At 46.5% G+C, this 27,660-nt stretch overlaps 2 pseudogenes; both read left to right on the top strand.

The window, feature by feature from the left end:
- Positions 1–324: 324 nt before the first annotated feature.
- Positions 325–26,553, top strand: LOC134480463 (nidogen-2-like; annotated as a pseudogene).
- Positions 19,784–26,553, top strand: LOC134480464 (nidogen-2-like; annotated as a pseudogene).
- Positions 26,554–27,660: the final 1,107 nt, after the last annotated feature.

The following is a 27,660-nucleotide window of genomic DNA, read 5'->3' as shown; positions in this document are numbered from 1 at the left end:
TCTGGGCCTTTTCTGTTGTGTTGATTCGGAGTCTGTCAGTCTGGTATCTTCAAGGATTTTAGTATTTGGCCCCTTGGAGCCAAATATTAAAGAAATATATTAAATAATATATAAATAATTAAGAATTACAAGGCTGGGAAAAACACAACGAGAAAGCTGGTTTTGTGAGTCCTTTAAAGTATGTCTAAGGCTTTTTTAAAAACTACGTTTGCTTCTAAGGAGCCTGTGGCGGGTGGGCCTAGCTGAGAGAAAACTGGCTGTACGTGGGAAATTTCACGCTCCTGATAATAAAATGGTACTAAAATCTCATCCGGCTCCCGAGGCTTAGAGCAGAAGGGATGTTTATTGTGGAGGGGGTTCCCCAACACAGGTGCAGCTGCTTTCCAGGTTGTGAGGTTTCTAGCCATACAGGGCAGCTGGGGTTATGGACTCTGTGGCCTCCTGCTAGGGCAGTTCCTTCACTTTGGGAGAAAACACTCAGTTGTCCCGCCCTGGCGCCAGGCAGCTTCACTCCAGGCTCCAATTGAATGGTGTCACACAAAGTGGTATTCACAGTCTGTGCTGGGGTAACCACAGGGGTAACCTGGGGTGTCCCAGGGAAGGTAAACAGCTGGGGAGGACATTTCAGAGGGTGGCAGTGTCCTCCCAAAGGTTAGCCAGTGATTGGGGATAGAACTTGGGAGTCAGCCTTTCACAAAGGCATGCTTCTCAGCAGGAAATGTGGGTGGGGCGGAGCAGTCCCCAGATAGAGACAAAGCTTCTTTGAATCTTTATCGGAAGGCCTGGCCTCTTGCGAGAGGGGTACCTGGGACGCCAGGGCAGGGAGAAAACTCCAGTGCGTAATCTCATTACCCTCCCTCGCTCTGCCAACCTAGAGGGCACAGTGGCTTACAGCCTACAGCTGCCCGCACACCGAGTGTCCCTCCAGCCCAGGAGGTCACCTCCTGCAGCGTCATTACCCATACTGGAGAGTCGTGCGTAGCTCAGGAGTAGTTGGGACAGCCCAGATCAGATCCGACCAACAGTCTCACCTTCCCAGGCTGGCTGCTCCACCAAACTACAGCTGTCTTAGGAAACCTAATGAGAGCCAGTTGTAATGGCCACTGGCATACTTTCTCAGAGTCGCTGATTGGTCAGTGGCTGAGAGCTGTAGCCAATCAGCGCGGTTTTTGGGCCCACATTGCGGACCAAAGGTCCGAGTGGGCATCTGGCAGGCACAGTGGCCGGCAGAGACTCAGGTGTGGAGGGCAGAGCCAGGGAGGAATGAGTATGTCTTGGGACCCCACAGCCAGGCGCCATCACCGCCTATCGCTGCTCCTGGTGCTGGTGCTGCTGTCACGAGCCGGGGCTCTGCGTCCTGTGGAGCTCTTTCCTTATGGGGAGTTCTGGGGAGATCTGCTGCCACGGGAGGGCGACGTTGAAAGCTCCCCGGCTGTGAAGCTAGCAGTACCTCTATGCTTCTACTGTGACCAGTTCAGCAACCTCTACGTAAGTTCAGCTCCCAGAGGTGCGTGGCTTGGTGTGGGGTTGTAGTTTCTTCCCAGGGTGTGGAGCAACTAACCTCAATGTTTAACTGTCATCGCCGCTGGGGACCGGGGTTAGCAGTGGCGCTGCAGCTTCTTGATCCCTACTGTGGAGGAATAAGGATCATTTCAAGGGAGAGCTGGAACCGTCCCCCTCTACTTCGACTTCCCAGGCAGGAAGATGAAGTTGAGGCTGCTAGTGCGGTTTGCGTTTAGGGGCGGTGGGAGGCTGTGCACACAGGCATAGCAATCTAATTAAGGACACGGCGCCCAAGGTGTGCAGTGGTGGAGAAAGATGAGTGGGTTCATGAGTGGCCGCACCTGTGGGTCACAGTGCACTTGAGCAGTGTCGCCAAAGTTGAGTTTGTTACCCTGGATGTGTCTCAACCTGCAAAGAGGAGGGAGTCTTCTTGACTCGAGTAGAACTCGGACCGTAGGTGCATTCGACTGGTGGTTGCCCACCACCAGTTTGAGGGACCACCGTTTTGCCCTTTAAAAATGTTTATGTGGGGCGGGATTCACGTGCCACCTCATGCGTGTGAAGAGCAGAGAACAACCAGTTTTTTTTTTTTTTAATCCCACCCTCTGTTGAGTCCTAAAACTCAAGTCGTCAGGTTTGACAGCAGAGTGCCCTTACCTGCTGAACTGTCTCACCGCACTGTGGTCTTATTGTAGGTGGGCACCAATGGCATCATCTCCACCCAGGACTTACCCAGGGAGACTTAATATGTCATTGATGATTTTCCTACTGACTTCCCAGCCATCGCCCCATTCCTGGCTGACATCCACTCGAGTCACAGCAGTGGCCAGATCCTGTATGGAGGACACCTCCTGGACTGTGCTGAGTCTGGCTGCTTGCTACCTGTGCACAGGCTTCCCCCCTACCCACTTCTTCCTGGCCACCTGGGAGCAAGTGGGCGCCAAGGAGGAGGACAGGCTTGGGGCTGCGTGGTCTGGAGAGGTAAGCGAGGGGTACCCTGCAGCTGAATAAACAGAAGGGTTGGGCTTGAACAGGAAACTAAGACATTGGCTAAGAGGCATTCCCTTGATTCCGCTCCTCAACACTAAGAAAATTACTTAGTAAAATGAGGGACTAAGGTGCAGATACCAAAGACTCTGAGGGAACTTAAGGCACTTCACAGGTTTTTTTTTCTTTTTTCTGGAATCACCTATAAGTACACAAATATTTCTAATGATATATTCATCAAAAAAATTAAAAATTTGGGAAATTTAAAAAGGAACAACTTTTTTTTTTTTTTTTTTTTTTTTTTTTTTTTTTTTTTTTTGTATGAGCTGGGTGTGGTGTCACTCACCTTCAATCCCAGCAGAGTCAGAGAGGCAAACAGATCTCTGTGAGTTCTAGGCGAGCCTGGTCTACAAAGTGAGTTCCAGGACAGAATACAGAGAAACCCTGTCTGGAGAAACCAAAAATAACCCGTAGGTTCATGTGTACATTTCTAGTTATTTCTTTAATATTGTTGCCGTTGACAACAGTGGGTCCACAGTGCCCATATTACTGTTTCACTTGCTAGTTCTGCTATTTAGTATGCTCTGGTCAGTGTATTTCTGTAACATTTATTACAACCGTATAAAATTTCACCCTTCCTAGTGGTCATTAACGTTGCTCCCGTGACGTTTTTACTATAATCAATACTATAAAACGCTTTATAAGGTTTTTATTTTATTCGTGTGTGTGTGTGTGTGTGTGTGTGTGTGTGTTTGTGTGTGTGTGTGTGTGTTTGTCTTTCTCTGTGTCTGCTTGTGTTGGTAGGGCCAGAAGAGGGCTTGGGCCCCCTGAAGCTGGAGTTGTTACATACAGGCAGTTGTGAACTGCTTGACTGACAATGGATACAGAGATTTGAGCTAGCATGCTGAAAGGACTACTAGGTGCTGAGCCACCTCTTCAAAGCCAACACTTTTTAAAGTGTCAAAACACTGCACAGCCTTAGCTGACATCACAGGAGAGTGAGCAAGCATGCCATGAACTTCTTAGTAAGTTCCCTGTAGCTTTCTCCACATTGCCTTTGTAACAGTTTACATACTTCTGTCTGCAGGAGCCTGCTTTGCAGTCTCCCTGGAGAAAACACCAACTCTGCTCTGGCTTTGGTCTTGGCAACATGTGAAGCTGGTATGGGTGGGTGAGGGTAAATGGCCTCATTCCTGGTGTAGGCAGAGACAGAGTCCTCTTGTGAAATTCCACCTGGGTGTAAAATGCCATAGACCTGGAGCAAATCTGTGTTTGCTTTAACTCCCCTAGTGCCTCTGAGCTACAGAAGTGATGTCTTCCCTAAGAGCTTGCCCATTGTTCCTGTGTTTGTTCTGTGAACTTAAAGGAAGAGACATGTTTTCCTAAAGCCTGCACCAGCAGAGATGGAGAAATTGTTTGAAGTTACAGTTTCTTACTTGACAGGTTAACATCCAGTTTTGTTTACTGACTAGCCTTGTAATGCCTTGGCTTTGCCATCTCAATTACAGTTCAACAGAATACCTTCAACTCAAACACTGCCTCCTTGGCACAGGCCAGTCAGCTAGAGGGCTAGAGAAGCCAGTCCCCACTGTTAAGTTTCATTCACTCAGCCATTCATTCATACATTCTTTTTAAAACGTTTATCTAATATCATGTATAACAAGCTTATAGTAAAAAAAAATAAACTTTTCTAATACAAGCAACTAGGTCGCCAATTCTAATATTTCTATTTTCTTACAGTCTTTTTAAAATTTTTTAATTTATGAGTGAGAGTGTGGGTGTGCATGCACATGTGTGCATATGCGTGTGTGAACCAGAGGTCAACTTTTTTGCTTGGGAGCCATCTTGTCTTTCTACTCAGGGTCTCTCTGGGACCTGGGGCTCCCCAGTTAGGCTAGGCTTGCTGGCCAGTGAGCCCTAGGGATCTGCTTGTTTTTCTCTCCAGAGCAGAGATTACAAGCATGCTGCCACGACCTGCTTTTGATCTGGGTGCTGCCATTCAAATCAGGACTTCATGCACACACAGCAAGCACTTCATAGGGTGTGCTGCCTTCCCAGCTTCTCCTGTAATGTTAAAAAAATCTATGTCACAGGGTTAGGGTTAGGAGCTAGGGTTTAGGGTTAGGAGTTAGGGGTTAGGGTTAGGGTTATATATGCAGAGAGTCATATATATCATATATAATCTCTATCTGAACATAGTCGATATTTGTTAATTCAGAAACTACTTTTACACATTTTCCTTATATCGGCACTGAAATAGACATAGACTCTAAGCGGAATGCTCTTACTCTGAATGGCCTCTCTTACATTTAGTAGGAACACTATTGATAACCTTTTGTTGTGGTAATATGGTAGACTCTCCAGCTAGAGCTTCCTCCTAACCCATCTTGATTCAGGTATTCCATTTGGGTAGGTTTCAGTGAGCAAGCAATTTCTCCAGGATAGAAGGCAGAGCATGTATCAGCCTGTGCATTGGAGGTTAATGTACTAGGGGCATGGCAGGCACAGTGTCTTTCAGAAGAGCAGGGTTCTGGGATCTGATGCAGGAGCACTCAAGGGTAGAGACATTGTCCCCTCTGAGGACTGCAATTGGTTCCTGGAAGTAGGCAGCCTTGAACGATTTGAAGTGGGGAGTCTGACATTTATGTTGTTCCTTTTGTTTTGCTTTTGATCCCCCCGCCCCATGCATCTCAGGTTGGCCTCAAACCTCATAATGGAGGATGATCTTGAATCTCTGATCCTTTTGACCTGACTGACCTGTGCTGAGATAGTGGGTGTGCAGCATCACACCCTACCCATTTGATGGGAACTGAACCGAGAGTGCAGGCTGACCAGGCACTCTACTAGCTGAGCCACAGTCTTTCTGGTGACCTTAGTTAGTAAGGGTCGAAGGGCAAACTACTTAGACAACTGTTAAATAGTCTGTTTGTTCACACTATCAGATTTCTCTTTAAATTTTTAAAATTGTGTTTATGCACATGGGTCATATGCCTACACACCGTTGCATGCAGTGCCCGTGGAATACCCTGGACCGGATTACCTGCAGTTGTGAGCTGTCATGTGAGTGCTGGGAAATGAACATGGGTCCTCTGGAAGAAGAGCCAATGATCTCAACCAGGGAGCCATCCCTCTGCTCCCCTCTCCTTACTTTCTTGCAGGAGTGTTTTATACTGTCTTCTCAACACAGTCCCACAGGATAAGTACAGTAATAACTGTTTATATCACAGAAGAGAAAATAATTTCCAAATCTGCCTTAAGTGAGGCAAAGTCACCTTAGAAGACATACTTTTCCCCTTTCTTACACTTTTCATGCAAGATCCATTTTCTGTATACGAATCATATAAGTAGTTACAGTAACAATCGCTGCGCTTTTTCTGAAGACATCTAATAAATAAGGTTAGCGTTTTAGTGTTCATTGTGGCTTTGGTGCTAGGACAGTTCTTGGAGCCATATTCAAAGGAAGTGAACTGGAGTGAAGTTGCTGTGAAGGATGCTTCTGATGATAACCTCACTATGAAATTACTGTTCTGCTGCTCCCAAGGAAAATTCAGCTGAATTAGCTAGCCTCTTGCAACAGAAAAAACAAACAAACAAACAAACAAAAATTAGAGCAAGAAGCATTTGCACTGAGGCTCTGGGGTCTTGAGGCTGCAGTGAGTCCCAAGTGTTTTAGTGTTTATTTGACATGAAGGTTACAGCCCTAGAGAGATGAGTTTACTACTTAGGATTCTCATTTCAGTAGCAACATTTCATTAGAAACAGTCTTTGACAGTTTCCTTTTGGTGTCCGTGCACGGGTACCTGTGTCTCTGTGTGTGCCTGCGCATGTGTGTGCATGTGCAGGCACACACAGACATTCATGCATGGCTCACATTTGTGTGGAGATGCATGTGTGTGCAGACCAGAGAAGAACTTTGAGTGTCATTCCTTAGGCACTATCCACCTTTTAAAAATTATTTATTTGTTCTGCATATGTGTGCATGCTTTGACACTGTGGTAGTCACAGCACAACTTTAGAGTCAGCTCTCTGCTAATCCCCCTTGATGGGGTCTGGGAATTGAGCTCTGGTCATCAGGCTTCAGAAGTAAGTGCCTTTAACCTGCTGAGCACTCTATCCAGCTCCCTTTCAAATCATTTTCAGGCACACCTCCCTCTGACCCAGTACTCAGAAGCTAAGCCAGGATTGATTGCTGGGTGATGAGGCTCGCAGAGCTGCCTTCCTTCTTATGGGACTACAAATCTGGGACTGACAGACACCATGACTTTTTGTTCAGTGTGTATTCTAGGGATCAAACTCAGGTGCTTATGCTTGAATAGCAACTCCTCACACTGAACCATATTCCCAGCTCTTCCTTCAATTTTGCAGTTCTGGGACTTGAACACAAGTCCTCATGAAGGTTAGCTAAGCAAGTCCTTCATGAATGAGCAACACCCATAGGCACAGTAATTCTTTCATTACACCTTCCAGGTACTTGTGAAGTCAGGAACAAGGCAGAAAACACTTGCAGCAGTGGTCTTGGAAAACACAAGCCCTCAGTCTTCATTTTCTAAGCTGTAGATTGACATGGTAGTGTTGACTTTTTAGGGTTGTCATGAGAATTAACCAAGGTGATGTGTTGTTCCTGCCATGTAACGATCTTGTGGTAGAACTCCTTTATGTAAGGACTTGGTTGTTTTATTTCATTTTATTCTCTCTCTGTGTGTGCATGTATGTGTACGTATATGTTTACATGCTACATGTGAATATGTATGTCTATGTATGGTGTGTGTGTATGTAAATAATCTATGTTTATGCTGTATATGAAATTGTGTGTCTACATGTTCATGATGTATATGTATGTCTGCATTTGTGCATTATGTGTTTGTATATGTTTGTGTGTGATGTGTGTGTCTGTGTATGGTTTATGTGTATGATGTGTGTATGTGTATGATGTGTGTGCTTGTATATGTATATGAATATGTGTGTGTGTGATGTGTGTGTCTGTATATGGTATGTGTGTATGATGTGTGTATGTGCATGATGTGTGTGCTTGTGTGTGTCTGTATGGTGTTTATATGCATATGGTGTGTGCATGTTGTGTGTGAGTATGTGGTGTTTGTATGGTATGTACATACTGCATTGAGGCCACTTGTGTGTGCATGATATATATGTGGGGTGTGTGTATGGTAGGTGTGTAGGACATGTATGGTATGTGGTTTTGTATGATTTATGTGTGCACGTAGCGGGGTGCACATGCAGAGATTGGGAGGAGATCCTCCCAGTACCAGTTCTCTCCTTTTACCAGTTCTTCCTGGAACTGAACTCAGATTTCAAGGCAAGGGATTTATTTACCTTTTGAGCCTTCTCTGGCCCTCTTTATAAGTACTTTTTAAATGGAGGGTTTTCCATATTACTGTTTTGGGTTTATTCCCCTTTGTTTTTCTTATCTTTTTGCAGGGGAATTTGGTGGGGAAAATTCTGTAGCTTTCTTGTTTTTTAACTTTTCCAAACATCCATATTGTTCTTCAGATATTGCCATAGGCTGAATGGGCTTCAGGACTTGTTCCATTCGCTGAGGTTTTGAGCACAAGATGTGTTCTCAATTACTCCTGTGGAAGGCTCTTCTGAATACTTTGAAGATCCTGGGATTGAACTATTGCTTTGATAGATTTTTTTTTATTTTTGAGGTAGATTTTGGCACACACCAATCTCCTTTGCCTGGAAGATTCTGTGATCTCTACATAGTTGTCTTACATCTGGTATAGTAATATTAATATTAGTCACTGGAAATGACATCAGAGGAATAATATCTTTACAGTGTGAAATGTTTCTGCTCTCTTCATTCCCTCCAGGATGTTCACATAGGGTGTGGCAGAGTGTTCTACCTGGCATGCAAGAATGGCATGGTGCAACTGCATTACAAAAATGAACAAATGTACATTTAGTTAATCTGAGATTTCTTAACTGTCACTTCATAGAGCAAAGAGGTTATGGCCGGAAGATCTGAGTAATGATGGGTACCGTGTTGTTGTTGTTGTTGTGGTTGTGGTTGTTGCTCTGTGTGTTTTTGGTGTCAGGGGAAGGCTGTTGTGTTCTCACTGGGGAGGAGGGTGTTATCTAGAACTGAGGTAGATAGTATGTTGAAGGTTTTTGTTGATGAGGAATTTCATTTGGGTTGGAAGGACCACAGGAATGGGAACTGAGTGTGAGTGGTAGGAGAGCTTGCCCTAGTCTGGGCTGCATCCTGGGAGAGGGATGGGAGCGTGGAAATTGCTTCAGAAAAGGATGGAAACATTGCATCTGTAGCCAGGAAGCAGAGAAAGATGGGTGTTGTTTCTAAGCTTTCTTTCTTCTTTGGTAAGGCAGTGCAAGCCTGAGCCCAGGGAATGGTGGTGTCTATATTTAGGGTGGGTCTTCCCTCCTTAATTAATCTAATCAAGATACTTTATCAGAGACATGCCTGGTGACTGTTTCCTGGATGGCTGTAGATAGCGTCAGATTGACAGCTAATAGTATGCATCACAGCTGGTCCCTGGATACTTTAACATGGAATGGTGGGTGTTGAGTTGGTGCAGAGGTGATGGTTGTTCATTAAGAACTTTGGATTTAGCTGGAGCTTTTAATTTATGAAGCTAGAGTCCACAGAAACAGTACGTGTGTAATTTACCACATGTCAGTGAAGACAGAGAGGATAGAGAATAACTAGATATATGAAAATGGGTTGAAGAAAACTGCTTAGGTGTCCTTGAAGACTACATATGAAGAAGGATACACTATGCCATCGTGAAAGCATTAGGCATTCTCTTAACTCTGCAGTACCAGGGTGAATTTGGAATACCCCAAGCACATCAGTGTCCCCATGGGAATGGGGAAAAAGTAACATTGTTCACACCAAACATCGGAGGCCAGAATCAGTGGCCTTACACTTCCAGAGAATGTGTCCTTAAGGAAGACTGAGCATTGAACTTTGTCCCCCCAGGAAGGAATCACCTCATTTCTTATTTTGTTATCATTTTGGTAAGGCTGAATAGACAAATCCCTTGTTGTAAAGATGTCATTCTGCTGGTTGATGTTTTACCCTTGTTGGATGGTATGTTTGAGAAGCCTTCTGGTTTTCTGTCTGAACAGGAAACTGGAGACCTTGCAGCTGGGCAACTCTGACCTGATCCTCTTTGTACTGCTCTGCACCCTGTGGAGAGCTCCTCTCCTAGCTGGCACTCTCTCTTTCTCTTTGGGGAGGTTGGGAGGCCATGACTCTTGTACAGGTTTTGGCAGTGCACCTGAGGGCTTACTTTCAGAACCAGTGTGGAGGACTCTTGGAAAATTGTCTCTGGGAATGTGAGGGCCTTTCCCTTTGGACAAGAGTCAGACAGAGGGGGTCTCTAAGGAGGGGCTCTGCAGGGCCTATGAAGTGGCCTCTTAGTGATTCTGTGTGGAAGTCTGTAGCCCTGACAAGGGGTTCATGTGTGGCAGATTTCAAGCAGCTCAACTCTTCCGGAATGTACTTTGGGATCATAAACTATATTAAAAGGAAGTTTTTGTTGTTTTCTCCTCTGTTATTTGCCTCTTTTAGTGGGGAGGACATTAAAAACTCGCCATCTGAAGTGAGTGCTTCGCCAAAAGGTGACACAGAAAAGACATAGAGCAAATAAGGCACCGCATGTGCAGATCTCCAGGTTAAAAGTCAGGCTCTCCCATCACAGCCTCCTCACTTCTCCCCAGACCTCCTCCCCACTGCCTTCTGATCTCCACACGCAGACAGCCCTTATCATATGAAATTTCTGTAAATTTAGAGCCTTGGTTCTCCCTTATCTTGTGAAGTTGATTGTGGCCACCATACCAGGAGCCTCCACAGTTGGTTATTTAAGGATGGGATTATTAGTTCGGCTTTTTATCTCCTACTTGAACTTTGTTGTGACTGAAATAAAGCTTTTGCAGCCTCTGGTCCTACCCTGACTGATGATGGATGACGCATGTTCTTCGTGTACCTGAGTTGGAAACTTAGAGGTTTTGACCTTTCTGGGGAGGGTCAAGCCCCGCAGATGACATACTTGAGGACTACAGCTGCAACAAATGTAGAATGTGGGGACTGAATTCATGAACTTTTTTTTGAAAAACAAGGAAGGTAAGCAGACTCTTTCATTTAGAGAATACAGAGGCGCTACAGTTTTTTTTCTTGAAACCATATTAATATCTGCATTTCTTTGTCTTATTACCCAAACCTCAAAGCTGTACTTTAGCATTATGTGTCAGAAAGGTAAAAGTAACATTTGAGATGTTCTAGAACAAGGCAGAAAAAAACACAAGGACACATTTGTTCCTTGTATTCAGTTTTGAGGTTCTTGCTGTGTCAGTTTGTCTTGTTTAGCAAAATGAAGAGGTAATGATACCAATAAGTGATTTCTTTTCCTTCTTGTCATCCACCTTCTTTATAAAGCGAGTATTTGTAAGAGAAATGTCTCCCCAGTTACCTATTAAATTGTAAAGCATATATGATCTAGTGAGAGAGGCCAACTACAGAGTCTAAGACAGTGGAGCATCCCTTAACTAATTCTTTGGTGGAAGAAGGTGGTAATGGCAGAAAAGGTCCCTTTGAAACTCAGTAAATGAAATATCAGGGAGTAATTCCACAGTCACCCTGGTGTTAATTCAGACTCCAACTCTCATCTAGGTCTGCTTTGGCTCCCACAGTGTTTATCTTCATTCATTGGCTGCCACTGTGATGCTACCCTACCCCACTCTGATGTCCTCGACACTCTCCTTTTTCTGTGGCCTCGGCCACCATGCCTGTCCCCAGTCACTCTCCTAAAATTCCAGTCCAGGCTGTTTCTCTCTCCTATAATTCAGGCTCTTGGGGCATAGTTTTTTGGCTCTGTCCTGACTGCAGCATCAAACATAATGTGGTTTAGCGGGGACCCAACCCCAATGAATTAATATTCAGATGGGTTAGTGAGTGGAGGCCAAAGCCAAACCAGACAACCAACAGGAGCCAAATACATACTGTAAAACCAACATAGTGGGTGCCTAAGGATGGAAGGGGTTCCGCAGGGAATCACAGTCCTCGACCCCCAGGAGGCAGTGCTTGCTGGTTAGGATTTTCTTGGTGCAGGGAAATATGGACAGAGCATCAAAGCACTTAGTAGGAGTGGGGACCCTTAAACACTGTGTAGAGGTCTTAGTGGAGCTGAGCCTGGGAAGGGAGATTGGGTCAGAGCAGGTGTCCTGGAAGGCTTGTTTGGTAGAGTTCAGATGACTGTCTATTGCAGGGGATGCGCCGTTGGGTCCGGCTGGCTTCCACCATTAATCATTGCCCGACCTTAAGCAAGCCCCTGGGTCTCTTTCTTCATCTGCAATGTGACAAGATAACTCGTGTTGTAAAGAGATTGAAGCGGAAAGGGAGTTTGGCTGTGAGATCAGTAAGGAAGCCTTTTGATCAGCTGCTTCCTGACTGAGTGTTGCCTGCAGTAGGCAATGGGTGGATGCATAGATGGATGGATGCATGGATGTTGGATGCATGGATGTTGGATGCATGGATGGATGGATGCATAGCTGGCTGGCTGTATGCATGCTGGCTGGATGCATAGATGGATGGATAGATGCATGCTGGATGGATGCATAGATGGGTGGATGGATGCATGCATAGATGGATGGATGCATGGCTTGCTGGATGCATGCTGGATGGATGCATGGATGGATGGATGCATAGATGGATGGATGCATGGGTGGGTGCATGCATGGATGCTAATATGATATATGGATGTGAAAGCCGTCCAGACACAAAATAAAAACTGAGGGTATAGGAATGAGCAAGTCAATTTTGTTCCTTGTCCAGAACTCTCAAAAGAGTTTGGGCTGGAGAAGCTTACAACCTTACCACTTTTAAATACACTGTTTTAATGTTATTTGTTGAGAATTTCATACATTGATACAGTATATTTCAGTATATCCACTTGAATAATCCCTTGAATACAGCGAAGCCTACTCATGAGTGAGGGGCCACCAGTGCAGCATGGTCCACTCACTAGGGACCATACCCCTAAAGAAAACCCTCCCCTAGCAGTTCTCAAGTGACAGAATCTTCTCAGCTGCAGGCAGGGGCTTTAGTGCCCTACCACATCCATGCTGGAATGTTGAGTGGTTTGCTCTTCTGCTGGACACCAACTGCACTGAGTTTGTGAGTTCAATGACCATACCATGAGAACATGTCATTGTTTTGATCCAACTCCTTCCGACCTTTGGATCTTAAACTCTTTCCACCTCTTTTCTTTCCAATATTCCCTGAGCCTTGCGGGAACTTGATACGGTGGGAACTTCTGTGGCTGAGCTCTCCACAGAGAGTTCATTCTCAATACTCGGACTAGTTATGAATGTGTATTACCTACCATCCACTGTATGAAGATGCTCCCCCAATGACCACCGAGAGCTGTGTTAATCTATGAGCTTGTAACTGGTATAGTTTGATACTATACATTCATTTAAGAAAATAGTAGTTATGGTTCACTCCCAGGGCTTATGAGCCTGTCTGCCATGGTTTTCCTGACCAGATTTACAATGCCAGGCAAAAGTTTCCTCTTGTAGTGCAGACCTTGAATCCACCCAGAAAATGATTGGTGATCCTCATTACATTCCTGCCATTAATGGCACACCCGTGAGTACATCTGGATGGGCTTTTGTTATGTAGCCCTGAGTAGTCACAGTGGAATGAGAATAGTCTGCATAGCATCTTGTAGCATCATAAAGGGTAGCTAGCAGGGGTGGAAGCTTCCTGCTAAGTACTGTGCAGGCAGCTCTGTGTTATTTCTTCAAGTTCTTTGACCTACTTGTGTGGTGTCATCAGCTATAGGATCTTACCATCACATTCTGATGGGTAGCCCTGAGCAATGAGAATTGACAACTCTGGTATCATCTCTGTGACATCCTCGACCAACAACTTGAGAGCAAGGTGTCCTACATCTAACTCTGGACTTTTTGAGAACTTGTAGCCAATGGAAGGAGAATTACCCACCTTGTAACGTTCGTTGTAAGTTGGCAAGTAGCTTTTCATATGGCTTTTGTATTTTAATGTTCATGGACGTTTTACCTACTTGTATGTCTGTGTGAGGCTGTCAGAAGTCCTGGAACTGAAGTTAAAAGCAGGGGTGAGTTTCCATGGGCGAGTAGGTGCTGGGAATTGAACCCAGGACCTCTGGAAGAGCAGCCTGTGCCCTTAACTGTCCGTCTCTCTGGCCCTTCATATGGCTTTTTCAAATATCCTTAGTGTTAGTTAGTTCTTCTTCATCCTCTTCCCTGCAATCCTAAAGATTTTAAACCAGTGTTTCATTTATGCATTATTTAACTATTGATCTAAATTGGTAGAAAAGATTAAAAAATAACACATGGTTTACAAAATTATATTTGTAATTTGAAGAGGGGATTCTAAAGGAGATTATGTTCAAAACCAACATGGGGAAATCCTAAAAAGGATCTGGCCTCTTCCCCCTTGTTGGAACACCTTACCTGTGTTCTGATTTTCTTCTTTTGTTTATTTCTTTGTTTAAGGGTGTCTGCAATTCCTTTTTGTCCACAGCTGAACACTTTCCAGGCCGTTCTGGCATCCGATGAATGTGATTCCTATGCCCTCTTTCTCTATCCTGCCAATGGTCTTCAGTTTTTGGAACTCACCCCAAAGAATCCTACAGTGTCCAGCTGCAGTTTCCTGCTAAGGTGGGATTCTGCCAAGGGGAAGCAGATGACGTGAAGAGAAAAGCCCTGTATTTCAGCCTGACTAACAGTGAGCAGTCGGTGAAGAATCTCTACCCGTGAGTAATGTGGAGTGTGTGACTGTGCTATGCACTGGAAGGACATTTAGGAGGGACACTATCTCTAGTGGCCAGAAACCATTTGATAATAACCTTTGGTGGCTTCTAAGAAAGGCGCTGTTTGAAAACCAAGAGGTAAGCTGGACCTCTGGCGCTTCAGGCTGTCCAAGATTTAAAAGATTCTTTCTTTTTCCTGCACTATCTGTCAGGCATAGAAACCAGAACCAGCAGTGATTATATGTTTGTGCAGAACTACTGGGGCTTGCTGTGAAAAACATTGTTCTTGGGGCTACATAAAAATATCCAGTCATAACTAACTGCCTCAGTGGACGCTTTTCTGGAGAGGAGGCATCATGATTCAGTCTTTCAAACAGGTATTGTTAAGGATTAAATTATGAGTACTATAATGGAGGGGGGAGGTAGATGAGGCTTTTAGTCGTCTCAGGTTTCTTTTGGCACCATCACCAGAAATCATGCTGACTGGTTTATCTACAGCGTTGCCAGAGACAAATCCATTTCTTAGTCTCCCCAGTGGGTTATTCTGCTAGTGCTGCAATAGGCTATTCCGCAGGTGTCTGTCCAGTTGGTGCTCCTAAGAGACTATTGACTTCAGGTGGGCTCTTTTGTCTTTGTATTTTGCAATATTAGCTTAGCCCACAGTAGTTACTTTGTGACTTCCCATAGTTGCTTCTCAGTCAAACTAGATCATGGGCAGATAGAGTGACAGAGCAAAAATTTGCCGATCACTTTATCTGCAGAGCATTGTGATAAAACCCTTGCAGATATTATCTTAATTAAAACTCTCTCAACTTACAGGCGGTAAGTATAACTATCTTCCCAGTTTTACCAATAGTCTTACCGAAATTATGAAAGGTGCTTATGTCAGAGTTAAATGGCCGAGCCATAGTCAATACAGCTCTGAAGTATGGATACAGGGGTGATCTCTTATGCAGAATAGATAGGGTGTTTCTTACTTGGATTTCATGTTACCTGGTTGTTTGTATTTTGGTTCATTTTATCAGTCACTCCGGTTACAGCTCACTCTGCCCCTCTCCTGCAATTTTGATATTTCTGGAAAGCATCAAAAAAGACAGTGAAGAACCGGAGTGAATGGATGACAGTGTTTGTGTGCGTGTGCGTGTGCGTGTGTGTGTGTGTGTGTGTGTGTGCGCGCACGCGCGTGTACGTGTGCATGGATTTGCATGCATGTGTGTGTGAGCACGTGTATGAAGGCCTTTCTGGCTCTAGTAGGGAAACACAACTTTCTCCTCACATGCTTTTTGCACACATACACACAGGCACAGACACACGGGCACACACATGCACACGCACAGCAGCTTCTTATGGCTATGCAGGTACCAATTCTCATTCTAATACTCTGTGATGCTTGGTCCTTCCCAGATTCTGTTGGTGTCCAGGGGCTCTGCCTTTAAAAATCATAGTATTTCAAGCACTCAGCCTTATTTCCAAGGGTTCTACATACAAGTGTCCCCTCCTGTTCTGTGATCCGTACTGGGTCTTGGTCTCCATCTCACCCTAGTCTGTGTAGTCTAGACTCTAGAACAGACTTAGCAGTTGGCCTCTATCCTTTCTCCTCTAACCTCTTACCCTCTACCTTAAAGACTCTCTCTCCCCGGGTTGTACCTAGAGCCCCTTGGAAGGAGGGCTGAATGCTTGAAATACTACAATTTTTAAGACACAGGCGTGTGCCAGAAAGGAGAAGCGTGAGACATGACCAGAGTGATTGACAGATTTGGTGTGCCTCACGCTTGATAAAATGAGACAAACTACAGACAATGGAATAACATAAAATGCAAGTCAGAATTATCCTGCCACTACTCTGAGTGACAACTCTGCTACCTCCCCTTTCAGCGTGGGCTTTGCCTCCCATTCAGTGTTTCCATACTTAACACTGTCTCCTAGGCTTCTTTCCTCCAGATTCTGTCAGTGTCGTTGTCTTAAGGGTTGAAACATTGCATCACACATGCCCAGCATTGAGGACAACATTTGTAAACTAAAGTAGCTCAGGATCATGGTCCTAGCTCCCTCTGGATGCTTTGCTGTACCCCTCCAAGGAGAAGAACATTTTCCTAGTCCTGGAATCTCTTCCTCCAACAGAGGTCATACATTATTCATGTTTGCAGGCCTCTTCTGAAACATATGCATATTCAGGTAGGGGAGAGAGTAGTTCCTGGGAAGGGATTAGTCACAGGTGGGCCAGCATGGCTGTTCTGTTTTGTGATACAGTTTTTCTTTCTAGGAGACAAATTCTATCTGTGAGCATTCATAAACGACCTCAGTGTGGAGGGTAAATTAACTGTTTAGATTCCCACCAGTCGCTGTGGCAAACGCCAGGATATTGATTTATGTCTCATTAGAAGGCATTTATTTAGCTCCACTCTTGCATGATTTGTATTTTCTTACTCTTTGAGGCTTTGAAGCTGTCCACTTCCAAACTCAAGAGGTTTCCCAGGGGCTGGAGAGATGGCTCAGCGGTTAAGAGCACCTGACTACTCTTCCAGAGGTCCTGAGTTCAAGTCCCAATAACCACATGGTGGCTCACAACCATCTGTAAAGAGATCCGATGCCCTCTTCTGGTGTATCTGAAGACAGGTACAGTGTACTTATATATAATAAAATGAATAAATCTTTAAAAAAAAGGGGGGGTTGGGGATTTGGCTCAGTGGTAGAGCGCTTACCTAGGAAGCGCAAGGTCCTGGGTTCGGTCCCCAGCCCCAGGGAAAAAAAAAAAAAGAGGTTTCCCAGCTGCAATACCTTGCTGTGGGATGGGCTGGGGCTCCAGGGTCTCTTCTTACTGACTGGTTTCAGTTTTTAAAATTACATTACTGTGTGGGAGTTGGGGGTTGGAGGCAGCTGTTGGGGAGGTGTCTGGGTCGGAATCCAGTTTGTCAGAGTTTGTGCTCTCGCCCTACCACGTGGATTCTGGGTATAGCTCTAAGCTCTTGTAGGTTAGTGGCTTTCCCTGCTAAGTCATTTTTTCAGCCTGGAGTTTTGTCTTCTGTGGTGTGTTTTATTTGCAACCCTAATTTCTATAAGCACCAACTGAGGGCAAGAGTTGAAGCTCTGCTGGTAGAACACTTGCGGACACAAAGCCCAGAGTTTTGACCTTGTTGCCACACAAACAGGGTTTAGTATCACACCTGGTATCCCAGTGTTTGGGAGGTGCAGGCAGGAGGAATAGAAGCTCAAGGTTATCATCAGCTACATGAGACTGTGTCTCAAAAAAATGAAAAGAAACCTTAGCAATTGAATATAACAAGTCACAGAAGGGACGAACACTGACCTGATTGGGGAGGAAAGGGTTTATTTGGTTTACTGTCCTGGGTCACACAGTGCATTAGGGGAGCCAAGGCAGGAACTAAAGCAAGACAGGAACCTAGAAGGAGGTAGGAACTGGAGCAGAAGCCATGGAGGAACATTATTATTGGTTGGTTCCTCTGTCTTACTCAGCCTGATTTCTTACACAACCAGAGATGGTACCCTAGGGTGGTATCACCCATAGTGAACTGCTCTTCCTCCCACCAATCATTAACCAAGAAAACGCCCCTCCCCCAGACTTGCCTTCAGGCCTGTGTGATTGAGGCAATCTCTTCTCAGGTCTGCATCAGGGTGACGAAATCCAGCCAGTACAGCAGAGTATCATGAATACACTTGGGTACAGGTAGTGGCTAGTGGACAGTGCACAGAATGAGAGAGAGATAGAGAACTGAAGAAAACCTCAACTCTCTTCATTATTGCAGTAGAAACCGAGACTAGAATGATGAATACTTGCCCCAGTGAACAAAGATCTCATTATATGATTCAGTGAATCTTAATACTTCTTTTTAGCCATTCCCTCTTATTCTTGATTGTTGACTTTTGAGGAAATTACATAGTCTGGGATAATTTGAGCTTTGGTATTTTGTGCAAACACAGGATTGATATCATTGGCTAGGTCCCGTTTTCCAGAGTCATTTTTTTTCTCCATCTTTATTAAATTGGGTATTTTTTATTTACATTTCAATTGTTATTCCCTTTCCTGGTTTCCAGGCCAACATCCCCCTAACACCTTTCCCCTCCCACTCTATATGGGTGTTACCCTCCCCATCCTCCCCCCATTACTGCCCTCCCCCCAACAATCACGTTCACTGGAGGTTCAGTCTTGGCAGGATGAAGGGCTTCCCCTTCCACTGGTGCTATTCATTGTTACCTATGCGGTTGGAGCCCAGGGTCAGTCCACGTATAGTCTTTGGGTAGTGACTTAGTGACCTGAAGCTCTGGTTGGTTGGCATTGTTGTTCATATGGGGATTCAAGCCCCTTCAAGCTCTTTCAGTCCTTTCTCTGATTCCTTCAATGGGGAGGTCCCATTCTCGGTTCAGTGGTTTGCTGCTGGCATTCACCTATGCATTTGCCATATTCTGGCTGTGTCTCTCAGGAGAGATCTACATCTAGTTCCTGTAGGCCTGCACTTCTTTGTTTCATCCATCTTATCTAGTTCGGTGGGTGTATATATATGGGCCACATGTGGGGCAGGCTCTGAATGGGCGTTCCTTCATCCTTCCAGATCCTTCCGAACCCGAGCTTTCTCTTAGGGTTAGGAGTCATCTTACACATGGCTGTCCTCTTCACAGCAAGCGTACCATTGACACTGAGATAGTAGGTGACTGAGCTGGCAAGAGTAGTGCCACATCCCAGCAGAAGATCTCGAGTTTCAGGATAGCTGGGACTATCTGGTAAGACTCCTCTGAGAAAAGAGATTCTTGGGAACTAACAGGGTTTCATGGTCTACTCTACAGAGAAAATGAAGATCTGTTCCCAAATACTGAGCCTCATTTTGATTAATACATTTGTATCTTACCTATGTTGAACTTTTGCTCAAAAATTGTTTTAGACTTGGTCATTAAAAAGTACTGATAGATCTATCATCCTCTGTCATTAATATATTAGTCCATGTGAATCAGAGTACACAGAGATGTTTGGAAGACAAAGTTTCGTGTTAGCATGAAATTCTTGCCGTGGCTTTGCCAACTTTTGGCTGTATGATCTGAAGATTAGCTAACCTCTCAAAACCAACTTTTTCCTCACTAAGAACTAGCACAGCTACCACCCCCATCTTGCAGAGCACAGTGAAGACTGATAAGCACTGGTGTAGGCACGGCTTGTAGAAATCAGTACTATTTAAGTGTTTTAGGAATTTTAAGCTTAAGTAAGCTTGAGTCCGATTTAAGTTTTCATTCACGTCGAGAAAGCATAAAATATTCTTGCATTCCATGTTTGCTCTCAAGACAGCCAGGTTTTTGACAGAATATTTGATTTGGGCTTCTGGAGCAGACATATAACCTGATAGCTTAGTGTTCCATACACAATGCCAGACAAAAGGCAGCTTATAACAAAGTTCCTGTATGGTATTTATCTCAGTTACTTAGAAGCTTTGCTTCTGTTTGACATAGCAGGCAAAGTTTGACTTTGATCGTTAAAGTCTTTTGATTTCAATATGAATTCTGAAGGAGGATGAATGGACTGGTTACAATCCACTCTTTCCTCTGTTCTTAGACTAAGCAACCCGGGGATTCCTGGGGCGTGGGCTTTTCACATCAGCAGCAGGCTGGCCCTGGACAATGTCTGGGCAGCCACAGTCAGAGGTGACCATTCCACAGCCTGCTCCTCAGCGCTGGAGCACTCCTTCCACCATGCTGCAGCCCTGGAGATCTGTACTGAGGACAGTTGCAATTACCACAATGAGAATGGAGAGGATGTAGAATACCCACCAATTGAACCAGGGGAGACCCTGGAAGGCCACAGCAGAATCGATGTATTGATGTGTCTTTCAAATCAAAGGCTAATTCGAGCTTTGTGGATGTTGGCACCACGTCTCCAGATTCTGATCACGATTCTCCTTTGCCACACCCAGCACCTGGTAACTGGTCATCCTACCGGGAAACATAATCGGCTTCTTTGGTCCGTCAAATCAAACAGGGGCCACCTGTGGGAGAGGTAGAGGTCCTGGATTTCAAGGACCCAGCATTGCTTTTGGATCCAATGGGCACCAGAACCCCAGCTCCTCAACAGGCAGATGCAGCTTTCCTAACTCCAGGCAGGAAAGACCTTGGGAACAGAAATACCCAGTCCTATTCAGAGGCACGGCCAGTGCTTTCACAGCCAGATGTTCCCGTCGCTCCTTTGAAAGGAGAAATCCTTCCTAATTACTCCTGAAAGACCCCAGCTTAGCAGCAGTAACGCCATTTTGCAAGGCTGTACTTAAGATGACTGGTTCAGAGAAAGGTTAAAACACTGAGTACAAAGCGGCTGCCAAGCAGGATGTGTTTGGGTGAAGGCCTGACAACAGGACGACTGCGGTTGAGCACCTGACAATGAAAAAAGCCCCGGGAGAGGTCCCACACCCTGGTGGGGGGCTGAGTCAGTCGTTATGTTCCAAGAAGGTAGCTAAGAAACTTGCCCCCGGGCTGAACCCTTGGGGGGCCGAGTCAGCCCTTATGTTTCAGGAAGGTAGCTAGGAAACTTGCCCCCAGGCTAAATCCTTGCCATATTAGAATCCACCAATTATATCCCTGTAACCATGCATCTGCTTCTGTATGCTTGCTTCTGCTCCCCAAAATCCTATAAAAAGCCCATCCTTGGTTCCATGGGGCGCGCCAGTCCCCCGAGTGACTGAAGCGCCCGCAGGTGCCTGTGCCTGTGTATCCCGACAATAAACCAAATCCTCTTGCTGATTGCATCCTGTGGTGTCTCGGTCTGGTCTTTGGAGTTGGAGGGTCTCCATCCCGAGGAAAAGTTCTCCCTGAGAGCTTTTCATTTGGTGCGTTGGCCGGGTAAGGAGATCCTCCACCCAGGGACCACCGACCACCCACTGGGAGGTAAGCCGGCTGGCGTCTGTCTGATTCTGTCTCGTTCTGCCTTATTCTGTCTGTTCTGTGAGCGCTCAGCCAGGTCTGTTCTGTGAGCGCTCAGCCAGGTTCTGTGAGCGCTCGGCCAGGTTCTGTGAGCGCTCAGCCAGGTCTGTTCTGTGAGCGCTCAGCCGGGTCTGTTCTGTGAGCGCTCAGCCGGGTCTGTTCTGTGAGCGCTCAGCCAGGTCTGTTCTGTGAGCGCTCAGCCAGGTTGTTTGGAATTTGGGCGGGACGAAGAAGGAGCTGACGAGCTCGGACTTCTCGCCCCGCAGCCCTGGAAGACGTTCCAAGCGTGTTAAGGGCCCGACTTTTCGGGGCCCAATCTGGGACTCTGGTTAGAGGAAAAAGATCCGGACTAACGGCACCTCTGTCTGTATTTTTGGCTTTCAGAGGGCCCCGGACCTTTGCCACCTCCATCTGACTTTTTGCTTTCAGTTTGGTACCAAAGCCGTGCAGCACGCCTGTCTGTTGTTTGTTTGACTGTTGGTGTTGTTTGTTTTCTCTGTGTTCTAATCTTCCTTAGAACTAACATGGGACAGTCCCTAACAATGCCCCTAAGTCTCACTCTTGATCATTGGGAAGACGTCCACGACCGGGCACACAACCAGTCCGTCGAGGTTAAAAAAGGACTCTCTGCACATCTGAGTGGCCCACTTTCGGAGCGGGATGGCCAGTGAATGGCACATTTAATAAGATCATTATTTTACAGGTTAAAGATCGGGTCGTCCACGGACATCCTGACCAGGTTTCTTATATTATCACTTGAGAGAGTCTCGCCTTAAACCCCCCCCCTGGGCGGAACCCTTCGTGGACCCGAATTGGCCTCCCCTCAACCCCCAGCCTGTCCCCTCGGCCCCGCCCGGTCCGCTGGCCACGTCTTCCTCTCTCTACCTTTGTGAAATCAGAGCCTTCTAAGAAACCTGTCCTCCCGGCAGACCCAAACTCCCCTCTCATAGATCTTCTCTCTGACAGGCCCGGCTAAAACGGAGGAGGCAGAGCCGCCGGCCAGATCAATTGCCGGGCCACAGTCTGATAAGGGTTTCTCCCCTGTCGCAGGGAGATTGCGCAATAAGCTCGAGGTGATGCCAGATACAACCTCCCAGGCTTTCCCACTTAGACAGGGAACCGGTGGCCAGACCCAATACTGGCCGTTTTCAGCAGCTGACATTTACAATTGGAAACAAAACAACCCTTCTTTCTCCAAAGATCCGGTGGCACTCACCGACCTAATAGAATCTGTTTTACTTACCCACCAGCCTACTTGGGATGACTGCCAACAGCTCTCACAGGCCCTCTTAACCTCAGAAAAAAACAAAGAATGTTCCTAGAGGCCAGAAAGCATGTTCTGGGAGATGATGGGCGTCCCACCCAGCTGCCTGAGGACCAAACTGGGATTTTAATACAGCTGAAGGTAAGGGACACCTATGCCTTTATCGCCAGTTGCTTCTAGCGGGTCTCCGAGGGGCTATACGACGCCCTACTAATTTGGCTCAGGTAAAACAGGTATTACAGGAAGCAGGGGAAACTCCCTCCGCCTTTCTAGAGAGACTTAAGGAGGCCTACTGTATGTACACTCCCTATGACCCAGATGACCCAGGACAAATGACGAGTGTCTCTATGTCCTTCATCTGGCAGGCTGCTCCAGATATCAGGACTAAGTTACAGAGGTTAGAAAATTTGCAGGGCTATACATTACAGGATTTACTTAAAGAAGCTGAAAAGATTTTTAATAAGAGAGAGATAAAAAAGAAACAAAGAATTGAGTCGAATTTTGGCTGCCATAGTTCAGGGCCAAGAAAGGAAGGGAGATAGGGGGGAGCTCGAAAGGGGCTGAAGCTGGATAAAGATCAATGTGCCTATTACAAAGAGAATGGGCACTGGGCCAGAGAGTGCCCCAAGAAGCCTGGCGGACCCCAAAAGCCTCGACCACGAACCTCCCTCTTGGCTCTAGATAAAGATTAGGGAGGTCAGGGCCAGGAGGCCCCCCCCCCTGAGCCCAGGGTAACACTTGAAGTTGTGGGGGCAGCCGGTTACTTTCCTGGTAGACACAGGAGCCCAGCATTCAGTCCTTACCCGAGCTTCAGGACAACTCAGCGACCGGACGGCCTGGGTACAAAGAGCTACTGGTGAGAAACAATACCGATGGACTACGGACCGCCGGGTTCAGCTGGCTACCGGTAAGGTGACCCATTCCATTCCTTCTTACATGTTCCGGACTGCCCGTACCCTCTGCTGGGCCGTGACCTGCTCACCAAACTAAAAGCACAAATTCATTTTGAGGAAGGAGGGGCCCAAATAACTGGCCCCCACGGAACTCCCCTTCAAGTTCTAACCCTATGAACCGGGACAGGACACTGGCTTGGGCAGAGACTGGTGGGATGGGGTTGGCGCTCCAACAGCCCCCCTTAATTACAACTCCAGTCTCCATAAAACAATACCCCCTGTCACATGAAGCTTATCAAGGTATAAGGCCTCACATTACGAGGCTTCTAGATCAAGGCATCCTAATCCCCTGCCGGTCGCCTCTTCTGCCTGTTAAGAAACCCGGCACTGGAGATTATAGGCCAGTACAAGACTTGAGAAAGGTCAAAAGAGGATAGAAGATATTCATCCGACTGTTCCAAACCCTTACAATTTGCTCAGTAACTGTTCATCGATGAGAAACAGGGGTATGCTAAAGGGGTCCTAACACAAAGGTTGGGACCCTGGAAACGCCCTGTGGCCTACCTGTCTAAGAAATTGGACCCTGTGGCCTCCGGCTGGCCACCGTGCCTAAGGATGGTGGCTGCTATTGCTGTCCTGATCAAGGATGCTGGAAAATTGACTTTGGGACAGCCACTCACCATCCTAGCACCCCACGCAGTGGAGGCCTTGGTAAAGCAGCCCCCAGACCGCTGGCTCTCTAATTCTCACACCAAGCTTTGTTACTGGATGCAGAACGGGTTCAGTTTGGGCCCGTAGTCGCCCTCAATCCTGCCACCTTGCTTCCTCTACCAGAGGAGGCAGAACAGCATGACTGCCTAAGTACATGGAACCAGGCCGGACCTATCGGACCAGCCTCTTCAGAATGCTGACCACACATGGTACACGGATGACAACAGCTTCTTGACAGAGGGAGAGCGAAAGGCTGGTGCTGCGGTCACTACGGAGGACAAAGTGATTTGGGCGAAAGCCCTGCCTGCTGGTACCTCCGCACAACGGGCTGAACTCATCGCCTTGACTCAGGCGCTCAAGATGACAAAAGGTAAGAGGCTAAATATATATATACAGACAGCCGTTATGCCTTTGCCACGACACACATCCACGGGGAGATCTACCGGAGGCGGGGGCTGCTCACATCTAAGGGTAAAGATATGGCTAAAATTCTGGCCCTCTTAGAAGCCCTATTCTTGCCCAAAAGACTGAGTATTATGTATTGTCCAGGACACCAGAAAGGGCACAACCCAGAGGCACGAGGAAACCGGCTGGCCGATGCCACAGCGCGAGAAGCGGCCATGAGCAAACAAATCTTGCCCTTAAATAGCCCAGACCAACCCACGCCCCCACCAGTGGGACAAACCAGTTGGGTTTATGCCCATGAGGACATAGAGCTCCTAAAAAAATGGGGGCCATCTACCACCCTCAACTAAAACAGTGGGTCTACAAAGGACTTTTGAATTGATCTCCTTTTTACATAAATTAACCCATTTGGGGTTTAAGAAGATGAAAACCTTACTAGATTGGGAAGAGATAAATCTGTGTTTTTTTGAATCGGGACAAAGCGATACAAAAGGTGACTGAGAGTTACAAAGCGTGCGCTCAGGTTAACTCGGAAAGGACCATGATTGGACAAGGAGTTCGTCCTAGGGGACACCGTCCCGACATCCATTGAGAAATTGATTTTACTGAAATTAAACCAGGTATATATGGATACAAGTATCTCCTAGTGTTTGTAGACACCTTCTCAGGATGGGTCGAAGCCTTCCCCACAAAACACGAGACTACAAAAATGGTCACCAAGAAGCTCCTCGAGGAAATCTTTCCCAGGTATGACATGCCTCAAGCGTTGGGGTCGGACAATGGGCCCGCTTTCGTCTTCCAAGTAAGTCAGTTGGTGGCCAAATTGCTGGGGATTGATTGGAAATTACATTGTGCCTATAGACCCCAGAGTTCAGGTCAAGTAGAACACATGAATAGAACAATTAAGGAGACTTTATCCAAACTTACGCTTGCAACTGGCTCAAAGGATTGGGTGGCCCTCCTTCCCCTAGTTCTATATCGGGCCCGAAATACCCCGGGCCCCCATGGTCTAACTCCTTTTAAAATAATGTATGAAATACCACCCCCATTTGTCCATTTCTTTGATTCAAACATTGCTGATTTTGCTGACAGCCCTTCTCTGAGGGCCCATTTACAGGCCCTACAGATTGTGCAGAGAGACGTCTGGAGACCTTTGGCCGCTGCTTACCAGGACAAGCTTGAGCATCCGGTGGTGCCACACCCGTTCCAGATTGGAGACACCGTGTGGGTGCGCAGACACCAGACAAAGAATCTCGAGCCACGGTGGAAAGGACCCTACACCGTCCTCCTGACTACCCCGACCGCCCTAAAGGTAGACGGAGTCACGGCTTAGATCCACGCACCACACGTCAAGGCAGTCCGGTCTGAGGAATTGACTAATCACAACACTACACCCCAGACATGGAGAGTTCAGCGCATTCCAAACCCCTTAAAGTTAAAACTCCTACGTGGCTCCTCCTAGTCCTTTTGTGGCCTAGAGTCAGTGGGGGAATAAGCCCCCACCAGACAGAAATTTCTTGACCAAGTCGAGTGAAAGATTTCACTCAAAGTTAGCAAAAAAAAAATATGGGGGAATGAAAGACCCCAGCTTAGCAGCAGTAACGCCATTTTGCAAGGCTGTACTTAAGATGACTGGTTCAGAGAAAGGTTAAAACACTGAGTACAAAGCGGCTGCCAAGCAGGATGTGTTTGGTTGAAGGCCTGACAACAGGACGACTGCGGTTGAGCACCTGACAATGAAAAAAGCCCTGGGAGAGGTCCCACACCCTGGTGGGGGGCTGAGTCAGTCGTTATGTTCCAAGAAGGTAGCTAAGAAACTTGCCCCCGGGCTGAACCCTTGGGGGGCCGAGTCAGCCCTTATGTTTCAGGAAGGTAGCTAGGAAACTTGCCCCCGGGCTGAACCCTTGCCATATTAGAATCCACCAATTATATCCCTGTAACCATGCATCTGCTTCTGTATGCTTGCTTCTGCTCCCCAAAATCCTATAAAAAGCCCATCCTTGGTTCCATGGGGCGCGCCAGTCCCCCGAGTGACTGAAGCGCCCGCAGGTGCCTGTGCCTGTGTATCCCGACAATAAACCAAATCCTCTTGCTGATTGCATCCTGTGGTGTCTCGGTCTGGTCTTTGGAGTTGGAGGGTCTCCATCCCGAGGAAAAGTTCTCCCTGAGAGCTTTTCGCCCCGATTCTGGTACATGCCACCCCTGAGTGGAGGGAGGTTTGTGGTAGGACTGGATGACCACGTGAGTTCTAAAGCTCAAGGCAAGTGCATTGAAAAACTGGGCATTTGAGGTTTTGTTTAAAGAAAATATAGCAAAGTTGACAAACTAGATATGGTCATTCACCTGGGCCCATCCCTGTACCGGGCAGGCTGGGACAGGCTGGGGCAGGCTGGGGCAGGCTGGGGAAGGCTGGGGCAGGCTGAGACAGAAAGATTGTCTAGGTTCAAGAGTAGCCTGGGCCATATAGAGAATTCTAGGCCACCCTGTATTATACAGCCAGCTCTCCTCCCAAGTGTAATGAAAAATTTCGGTTTGCAAGTTCAGAGAAGGTGAGCCATGTTGAAGCTTCATAGGCATTGCAGGATGGAGGGTACAGCCATTTAGCTTTGACTGTGGTAGTTAGCTGTGCAGGCTTAGGCAAACATGCTGAAGAGCCTTAGGGAGAGAACATGGTATAGACACCTGTGTCTGCTATTAGTATTGGTTCTTGTCCCCACAGCTGTGGCCTTCACCTCCCCTGAACCACCTTAACTTGGTTCTGTGACTCACTAGCACTAAAGGTAGCAGGAAGAAGGCAGGGGAATGCCCAGAGGGAACAACTTTTCATCCACCCTGATGGACTGGGAAACTGGCCCTAGATTCATCCTCCCCCACACCTATCTCCCGCTCTCCCTGCTCAATGATCTCTGCCAGGAGGACATGTCAGAGGTCACACCTCTCTCCACAGCATTTCAACTTCACAGTTTTTCTGTCCGTGTATTGACAAAAACATTAACCTAGCAGAGGACCTTCTGGTTCTGCTGGGACATTTTCTGCAGGTTCAGGAGTTGTTTAGAGAAATAGTTCAGGAGAGAAGAAAATACTTTGTGTTTAACAGAGTATAGAGTAATAGTTAGGGTAGGACTGTTCTTGTCAAGTTTGAATCTTGGCCATGCTAAGGCAACTTATTTCACCCTCAAGTCTCTGATTTTCATTTATAAACGTATTG

This window comes from Rattus norvegicus, chromosome 9 (assembly GCF_036323735.1).
Source record: "Rattus norvegicus strain BN/NHsdMcwi chromosome 9, GRCr8, whole genome shotgun sequence".
Classification (NCBI taxonomy): Eukaryota; Metazoa; Chordata; class Mammalia; order Rodentia; family Muridae; genus Rattus; species Rattus norvegicus.
Note: the sequence above shows the minus strand (reverse complement) of the source record. Positions and strands in the feature narration are given on the sequence as shown.